Source organism: Phyllostomus discolor, chromosome 13 (genome assembly GCF_004126475.2).
Source record: "Phyllostomus discolor isolate MPI-MPIP mPhyDis1 chromosome 13, mPhyDis1.pri.v3, whole genome shotgun sequence".
NCBI classification, from domain to species: domain Eukaryota; kingdom Metazoa; phylum Chordata; class Mammalia; order Chiroptera; family Phyllostomidae; genus Phyllostomus; species Phyllostomus discolor.
In genome coordinates this window covers 51,706,995-51,716,825 of record NC_040915.2, presented here as the reverse complement: position 1 = coordinate 51,716,825, position 9,831 = coordinate 51,706,995, and the positions used below count along the sequence as shown (strand labels likewise).

General features: G+C 49.8%; 1 long non-coding RNA gene across 2 annotated transcripts; it reads right to left on the bottom strand.

Moving 5' to 3' along the window:
• Nucleotides 1–6,522: 6,522 nt before the first annotated feature.
• Nucleotides 6,523–8,029, bottom strand: LOC118497842. 2 transcript variants are annotated; one of them, XR_004900349.1, is made up of 2 exons: nt 7,727–8,029; nt 6,523–6,755 (listed from the first exon to the last, which is right to left on the bottom strand). It is a non-coding gene; the product is annotated as an uncharacterized LOC118497842 (long non-coding RNA). The 2 variants fall into 2 exon arrangements; XR_004900350.1 differs by having other exon boundaries at nt 7,755–8,029.
• Between the last annotated feature and the right edge of the window lie 1,802 nt (nt 8,030–9,831).

The window sequence follows — 9,831 nt, the reverse complement described above, 5'->3', positions numbered from 1 at the left end:
GCGGCAAATCGCTCCCCAGCTTCCCAACCCTCAACCCTCGGACTGCACGCCATTTCACACCCACTCAGGCGCCCATTGCACAAGTCACCAGGCGGTCTGCGCCGCCTCAGCCCTGAAGCCTCCTCGCAGCGGCCACTCAGACCGGAAGGGTGGGGTGGCCACCCTTTTGGTGTCTCCCGGCCACACTGGAAGAAAGCTGTCTTGGGCCACACAGTAAATACACAAACAGTAGCAAAAAGTGATGACCAGGAAAAAAAAAAAGGGTTTAAGTAAATTTACAATTTTGTGCTGAGCCGCATTCACAGCTGTTTTGGGCTGCACGTGGCCCACAGGATACGAGCTGGACACCCCAAAGGATCCACCCTCCAGAGCATGGGGTCAATCAGTGTCTCACCCGCTCCAGCCCCAGAAGAGTCAGTGTTCGGCGGGGTCAACCCCACATGTGCAGAGCCCCTTGTCGGAATCCCCCAGGAGCTGCCGGGCGGCAGTGGGCTGCAGGGCACTGCAAATCCCTGCTGTGCCCCCGGGGTTAGCCTTCTGAAATTCCCTCAACACTCTTGGGCAAGGCCCCTGTCAGCAACCACTTCCTGAAAAAGTCAAGAACCTGGTTCCACCAGCTATGAAATTAGAGAAAATGAATCAGGGTCATGTTCATGGAGCGAACGGGCGACACGCGTGCATGCAGAGCCTGGACACTCCTGGGAGTGGGCCAAGACTGTAGAATCTTCGTTCGTAGAATGCATTCATGTGGCCGTTCACTTAACAAACAGTTCTAGAACTAGGCCTTGTGTTAGAAACTGGGGATAGAAAGGTTCATCCATCCATCCAGCAGACAGTTGAGTGAGTTATCCGTCAGGCGCTGTCCTAGTTACCAGGGGCATGACACCGAACAAGAGTCCCCATCCTCAGCAACAAATACACAACCGCATGAACGCATGGGAATGTACCGGGGACACACTGGTGGCGGGCGGTGCTGTGAGGAGAAACGAAGCCGGTGAGAGAGGAGGGCCTCGTGGAGGGCTACTGCAGACAGTGACTAGGGACGGCCTTTCCCAGAAGGGGATGTTTGAGCAGAGACCACGACGAAAGGAGGGGGCAAGCCCAGCACACAATGGGGTGGGGGGAGCTTCCGGTGCAGAAGTCCTGAGGAGGGAACATCTGGCCACATCGGAGGAAAAGCAAAGAGACACGCGTGGCTGCAGCGAGCCAGGGGGAGGGTGGGAGCAATGGGCCTGGAGAGGAAGGCAGGCAGGGGCTTTGTTTTTCTCCCCAGTCTGCAGGGAAGCCGCCAGCAGGTTTGTGGCAGAGCGGCGGCATATGGTTGTTTACACTGTTAAAGGATCATTGGCTGCTTTGCAGGAAGTCCACTGCTGGATGGCAGTGTGGCAATATGGAGCCAGTCAGGTGCTGTCACATGGAACAGGTGAGACAGAGTGACGGCTCGGACCCGAGTGACAGTCGGCGGAACCGGGTGGAAAGAAGTGATCAGATTCGGGAGCCATTTAGAGAATTTCAGTAAGGCTCAGTCCCTGCTCTCAAGGAACTTGCACCCATGATAAAAAAGAATAAAACCCATCACAATGTAATGGGAATGACATGCGAGGTTACAGAGGCAGGCAGAGGTCATGCCAGGCAGAGGGGACAGCCTCAGCGAAGGCTTGGGGGTGTGGAACTGCAGAATGCATTTGGGGGAGCTGTTAAGTGGTTTAGGGGGAGTGTGGTGAGGGCTGGAAGACGGGCCCACAAAGGTGGCTGGAACCAGACTGTGAAGGATCTTGAAGGCGACATTCGGGAGTATCCCGTTATTCCACGGATAAGAGAGTCCTTGAAGGTTTTATGAGCGTGGACAGGACATGAGCGGAACCGTATTTCTGAAGATAATGCTGATTCATTACGGAGTAGACTAGAAGGACACTGAAGACAAAACCAATGAGGAAACGAGGTTCATTCATTTAACAAAGATGATTAAGTGCCCACCATTTGGGAGGAGGTGATACATAAGTAAATATAGTGCCTTTCTTTTTTTTTAAGATTTTATTGATTTATTTTCAGAGAGAGGGGAAGGGAAGGAGAAAGAGGGAAGGAAACATCCATGTGTTAGAGAAACATCAACTGGCTGCCTCCTGCACGCCCCCTACTGGGGACCTGGCCTGTAACCCAGGTGTGTGCCCTGACTGGGAATTGAACCAGTGACCCTTCGGTTTGCAGGCTGGTGCTCAATCCACTGACCCACACCAGCCAAGACATAGTGCCTTTCTTTACGGATTTTAAGTCTGGGCGGGGGGTAAGATACAGGCAATACTTTAGACATACCATCATTAAGATGTAGGAAGTCTTGGGTGGAAATGACAATGAGCCTTGCCTGTCTATAAGATATAATGGGAATATAATCACTGCAAAGTCTCCTGATACGTAGAAACAATTTTTTAAATAATATTTTGGGGCTGTATATGCCTTTATAGCTTTAAAAGCATTGTCATATAAAGCCTCTTACATGACTGTATGTGTTATACAAATTGTAATGATTAAATAATTAATGTTGTTATTATGATTTGACTGTATAGCCCTGGGTGAAAGTTAGGCAAAAGCAGAGGTGTTCTGGAGAGCGGGATAGGCGTCCCCGCCGACAAGGACAACGCAACAGAGACGATGGGCCTGGTACCACAGATGACATCCGTCTCCAGAGAACAGTGTGTTTAGCTGTCTCTATGGATCAGCTCTGGGAGGATCCATGTAGAAGGAGTAAGACAGGGCCAAGGACAAAATTCTTCCAATGTACAGGGGTCTCTCACTGATCAGTCTCAGTTGAATAATGTCGTGTCCCTGGAGCAAACTGCTTTAGAAACAGACCTTGCCTGACCGGGGCCGGGCGTCACACCTGGAGTCCCAAAACAGGCTGTGGGGCAGGAGCATGGCAGTGCCCGAACTAATTCTCCGCCGTGTTTCTGGCCTAGCGGGCTCCTTTCTGCTGCTGTCAGAATCAAATTCCGCACTAATCTCTCCCTTGTTTTCAAATGACAAAATCGCTCTGTTAGGTCTCAGAAAGCTGGGATTACACAATGTTCTTAGGGCTTTAAGTCCTCTGGTGATTGGGGAACTCGAGAAAGGATTGGATAAAAAAAAAAAATGGGGGGAGGGGCAGCCGGTGGACTGAATAGGGGACTCCTTTCCAGAAATCTGCCTGTGGACCCGAATGTTCGCCACTTAAGAGGATTCTAAGACTCTTTACATAAAGTGAAAAGGGATGTGGATTTCGAGAACATATACGTGTCAAAACTGAACTCTCCACTGAAGATGGTGCGTCTCACTGTGTATAATTATAACTCAGTAATAAGAAGAACCAAGCAAGCAGGACAGAGAGATACAAAACTCATTAATACTGACAAGCAGAACCAAATGCTCTGGATTGTCTAAGGGCGGTGAATTACACTTTTTCAAAAACAGGGTGGCCGGACTCGCTGGGTAAAGGCTCTGACAGTGAGTCCCAGGCTGCCAGACGCGGATTCCTATGCAGGCCATTAGCTGGCCGTGGTTTTATGGGTGTGATTTGCACCCCTCACCTGAGCAGGCAAGTCCTGTATTTGTTTCCTGGTTTCAAGGGCAAAAGAGAGGAAAACCATACATGAAGGCAATCCTATCCTCTACAAAGAACTGATTGGCCAGAATTTACCATTTTCTTTTAAAAACAGCATATCAGGTCTCCAAATACTAGAATACATCCTCACCACCAGTCTCATTCAGAACATTCCCCACCCTAGAGCAGTTCTCAGCCTCTCCAAGACCTTGAATGGCTGTAGGAAGTGACCACCCCCCTGCCATTACTCCTGTAACACACAGGCCCCGCCCCTGAACTTGAGGCGTGTAGAACATCATGGTTCTGGCTGACGGGGCCTTGCTGGGAGACTCCTCACTTTACAGAGTTCTGAGACAATTTTCCTTTAGCGAGGGTGATGGGTCAGTACACTACACCCCGGAAGTCACCATTACATCCATGCAGTTTCCATTAGCTGAAATGCAACCCATGGTGAGTTGACCTAACGACACTCTAACCACAGTGGCCTCCTTTACTAGCTGTCTCCCCCGCTGGACCGCAAGTTCCATAAAACCAGAGCTGGGTCTGTTTTACTCACTACTGGACCTGCAGTACCTACCACAGAGACTGACGCATGACAGCACAGTAGGTGCTCACCTAATATTCAGTTAATGAGGAACCAATGAAAAGAAGCAAAACAATTCTGACTGGTGCAGCTCAGTGGATTGGGTGTCATCCTACAAACCCAAAGGTCCCTGGTTCGGTCCCTGGTTGAGGGCATATGACAGAAAACCCGTGTTTCTCACACACTGATATTTCTCTCCCTTTCTTTCTCCCTTCCCCTCTCTCAATAAATAAATAAATAAATAAATAAATAATAAAAGCTTAAAAGCAGCAAAACATTCTTGGCTTTACAGAAATTAATCCCCTGTGCTTGGAAATAGGATTGAAAGAAGATCCTACATGATTTGGAGTGCTTTTCTCCTTCAGACAGATCATTTCTGTTGAACAACCTGGATGCCGAACGGCCAGCTTAGCGTGAAGGTGCATGTGACCTTCAAGGACCAGGCGTGTTTTTGCCGCAGGCAGGAAGGTTCTGTGTGCTAATTGCCCGGGGGTTCCGTCAGAAACCGGAGCCAGCCAACAGTGCAGTCTGTGAGCAGGGTGGTTACATCTGTGGCACTTGGCACGGCGCCTGGTCCTGCGCCGCGCAGACCTCCTGGTACCGCGTGGTTGGAAACAAAATAGGTTCGGAAAAGGAAGCTCATGTTGCTGCAGGGAAAGGTATAACTATTCATGAAATTACCTAAAATAAGACCCTCTCAACAGACCTAGCAGGAGGGATGGGAGGCACTTGGGAGCGCAAAGGTATAACTATTTACCAACCATGCTTCCACTGATGTGGAAGTACTGCAATACTTCAGCAACCGAAAGGCAATACCGGAGCACGTCAGCTGATTCCTGGCCCGAGGTGTCAGAAGCATACCCACCCCAGGATGTCCCCGGGGCCGCTGCTTCCTTGGAAGCTGCCATTTTGGGGTTTTGAGATGCAAGGGATAGGCGACCTCTAAACATCATGGTTCTGGCTGACAGGGCCTTGCTGGGCGACGCCTCACTTTGCAGAGTTCTGAGATGATTCTCCTTTAGCCAGGGTGATGCCACTGACCTGGAGGTGGGTTCCAGGCAACTGCCCTGTCTGGGGAACAATCAGGGCTGTGCAGGTCTGTGACTCACCGTGAGAGAGAGAAACTAGGAGACCTTTGCAAGCAGAGCTCCACTCTTCCAGCTGTCCCCAGACTACGTGTAACCCAGCAACAAGGACGCATGGCGGGGGGGGGGGGGGCGCGGATCGGGAGGGACGAGGACATCAGAGGTCTGGAGCTATGCTCTCCGAGACACTCAGCCTTTAATGGAGGAAGGCTTTTAGAAAAGATCTGGTGAATTCTCTGCCCTTTCAACTTCACTTTCTGTTCTCTTTTTATCTGCTTTCAGCCTTTCCAATTAATCTTGGATTGAGAGCCCAAGGCAAGAAGCCAGTGGTGCCTAAGGAATGCTAAAGAGCAAGCTGGCCCTGGGAACGAGTGCCAGCGAGGGACCCCACCGCAGAGAGACAGGCACTGCGCGCAACCCTCCCGTTACCAGGAGGCCTGTGAGGCGTGTGCGCGGGTCTCCGCATTGGCACCATCTGCCGATTCCTCGGGAGGACAGAACAAACCAGCGAGGCATGAAGATTAGATTATGTAACGCTCGAGGATTGCTGTTTTCAAAGAGGAAACAAATGGAACGAATTGATTTGCTTGTCAGAGTTGTGTCACTAAAGGTGACTCGTTCCCTCCTCTTCCAAGAGAACTTCATTAAGGAGGAGAATGGTTTCACAGATTCCGAGCATGGGAGACCACAACTGACTCCATTCATGTGAGGGAGTCCAACTCCCAGAGTTGCACTGACAAACCCTATTCTGTTCCCCCTTCCTGGAAAACGACTGTTCAACCAGCACTGAAAATGTACCAACGCGGCAGGGAACCTAAAGACCAGGACCGGCTGCCACTCATAATCGAGATTCCAATCCTGTGTGCGTTGCCTGAACGGAACTCTCTTGCTTCTAGGGGAACAGCCTCTGATTTTGAGACCAGTGGGGTGACCTTTACTATTTGGAGTGCTAAATAGTACTTGGATAGAGTGGGGATGCGCTCTTAAAGACCCATGCGTCAGGGAGGAGGTGCACCACATTTCTGGGGTTCTCCTGTCACTGCCAGGCTTCTCCCAGAATGCCCAGTGCAGCACTTCTCACAGTGTGTCCAGCAGACCTGGAGAGTGAGCCAGTGATAACCCCGAAGCTGCCCCCCCCAGTGGCATTCCTGGAGGTTTCATTGTCTCGTTACATACCAAAATTTAAGTGCCAGGTCTTCATTCAACATGGAAATGGAGCCTGCTGTCCCAGAGATTTTCCACGTGCCCCTCTAGATCCAGTCTCCATCCACCCTGCTCTCTACCCCGGGGTGCTAACCTGTCAAAACCCATCTGGACTGCGTGGACCGGCTCCTTGGCCCTCCAGCTTCCTTTCTGGTACGGAAGATGGGAGGCGGCAGCAGGAACTGCAGAGCAGAAGGAGAATGAGCTTCAAGGATTTATTCATTCCCCCAGTTCTCTCCCTGCCAGATCGCCTCAGGGTGGCTGTGTCTTCTGATAAAAGGTCTCGGCTCCTTCTCCAAGCAGCCCTCTCCTTTGAGAGAAGGAGAACAAAACAGTTCTCTGTCTGGGTTCTGTCATTTCTTTCAACCTTCAACTTTCTGTTCGAGGACTAGTGAAGACCCTGGGTATTTATCACCAGCCCCCGGGTCCTACACTATGGACTGGTGTATCTCTATGGTCTGTCTCCCTATACCCTACCCAAACCTCTAAAAACAACCCCTTTGCTAGACCCTCCTCCTCTAATGCTCCAACTGGGGCATGCCATCTGTTGTCTTATACACACCCTGCCTGACACACCTATCGCGTGCGTCGGTCTGGTCCCAGCCCTGCACCACAGTTTAAAAGGACAGGAGCAAAATTAATAATATGATATGCTACTACTTTATAGTTATTCTGAATGTTCACCTTTACCCAAGGCTATAATAACAACTTCAAGATAAAACCTAATTCCTCTTTACAACATAATTGTGCAGTAGAGTGTGTATGAGCTAAATATAAGCCAAAGAACAAGCTTTTCCATGCCATCAAAATTCATGTTAACAACTAAAAAGAGAGAACTGCAGAACGGATGCCCCTGGCTTGAGATTTTTTGGGGGAAGAAAAACATATTCCAGTATTTAAATCAATCCCACAAATATTCAAAAGCCTACTCTGTGGCCAGAAAGGTGGCCATCTTACTGTGAGGGACAAGTACACATGGGCTCAGACTTTGTGAACCTTGGTCTTCTTTTTTTTTAATTTTTAAACTGTCTTTTTTTTTTTTATTTCAGACACAGAGGAAGGGGGGGTGAGAGAGAGAGAAACATCAATCAGCTGTGCCCCACCCCCCGCACCCAGACTGGGGACATTGTCTGGCACCCACAACCTCCTGTGTACAGGACGAAGCTCCAACCAACCGAGCCGCACCAGCAAGGGCCCTTGGTCTCATTTTATGCAATAAATGTATTCCTTAAAAGGTGAGTACAAATTAGATATGTTGTATGATGGTGGGAAGCTTACTACCTAAACGATAATTTTGTAGAATAGTCACCATTTGATCTTTGAACCCATCCAGAATTTTCGTCCATCCAACTCACTTCAAAAGAAATCTCTCTTCAGTCTGCAGGGGAGATGGGTCTCCTCCGGTGCTCCTGGAACAGCAGAAATTACGGAATGGAATTCAGAGAAAAGATAAGGGAACTACTATTTATAGACCCCATATAGGATCCTAGGCAATTTGCATCTGTTAGCACATTTAATCCTGGAGATAAATACATATTCCACCATTCCCTTCTTTTCTGCTTCTGAAAAAAAAATGTAGTACGGCAGGTGTGGAATTCAAACCTTTTTTTTTTTTTGTCTGAATGAGAAAGCAAGGCAAAAATATTATTCGATACAGGACTATAAAGATCACATTATTCCCTGGCTTCAACGGCTTCCCACTGCTCTTAGGCTCAAGTCCAAAATCCTTCACACGGCCACCGTTCCCGCCCGAGTTCTCTCCACCATCCAGGCTCCTTCCCACTTCGCACCCACTGTTCCCAGATTTGTCTGCAGGCGCTTCCTCTCCCCTCTTCTCCAGCCTCACTCAGACTCAGCCCTCCAGTCTGCGCTCACTTTACACTAGCTCGGGAAACGTCTGTTCCTCCAGCTGGGCCTGTGAGTCCCTCGGTCCCCGGTGCCCAACACCTGTCTGAGCAAACGAGCAAGGGCTGCCCAGCCCGGCGGTGGCCAATTTTACCATTTTTCTCGGTTGGGTTCCCTTCAGGGCCCGGGGCCCAGCGGAGCCTCCCTCAGGAAACGGAAAGGCTGAAGGAGCCTCGTTAGGGATTCTAGAAGGTTTTCGCATTCTCTCTCCCACGTAAGGCGCGAACTCAGGCGCTCCAGAACTCGGAGCTCCAGCCTACGTGGCAACAAAGCAGTCCCAAGCGTCCCAAAGCGCGCAGACCTTCCGGCCAGCCTTGCACCAATGGCTTGCGCGGCACGGGGTCACGTGACGTGCAGCGGTTGCGCATGCGTAGTTATTTAGCACGTGCTCTCCCCAATGTAGCTTGGCCATTGCACCTGTGCCTTTCGGTCTGGGCTGCTCCAAGGCAGGAGGCCGAGTATGGTTAAGAGCAGAATTCTTTCTGGAGGTCACAGGTTGGGCCTGGGATGTATTGAGCATCGACTAGTGGCAGGCATTGGAGCGATGTTAGTTCACAGAATGCTGCCAATGGCTTAGTGTCGTGGGCTTGATGAGTCCATTTCACAGGTGGGGAAACAGAGGTGCCTGTGATTCTTAGGACTTGTCCAAAGGTACGGGAAATGACAGTCCTGGGATTTGAACCGAGATTCTCTGGCTCCCAAATGCCCAAGCTCTATTAGGCCCATGTTCATCTTTCAAAAGTAAAGTTCGTTCCCCTAAAAGATGGCTGACACTGGGAGGGGTTTTCCTCTCCCTTTCCCTAGTAACTCGGAGCCAGCTGCCTGCCTGAGTTCGTGTCCTGGCTGTGTGACTGTAGGACAAGTCTTGTCACCAGTAAGCCTCGGTTTCATCATCTGTACAATGACAGCATTGCTTGCTGCCCATTACTTATGACAATTTATTCTAACAACAATGTAGTGATGCTTCCCCAATGCCAGGTACTGCGCTAGGTAGGGCATGGGTGTGCCAAAACAGACGAGGTCGTATAATTAAATGAATAATGTGTGAACATGCTAATAAACTCCACAGTCCATTAATAATATGCATTACATGTTAGGTGATGGCCAAGTGTCATGGAGAAATAGTAAGCAGGGAAAGGAAAGAGGAGTGTATTGTTTGGGTGTAATTTTTTAAAATTTTTTATTTATTTATTTTTAGAGAGGGAAGGGAGGGAGAAAGAGAGAGAGACATCAATGTGTGGTTGCTGGGGGCCATGGCCTGCAACCCAGGCATGTGCCCTGACTGGGAATTGAACCTGCAATGCTTTGGTTTGCAGCCCACACTCAATCCACTGAGCTGCACCAGCCAGGGCTTGCTTGGGTGTAATTTTAAGTAGAATGGTCAGGGAAGGCCTCACTGAGAAGCTAGCATTTGAGCCAAGACCTGAAGGAGGTGACAGAGGCAGACACAACAGGGACGGCTGTAAAACCTGGACAAGTTT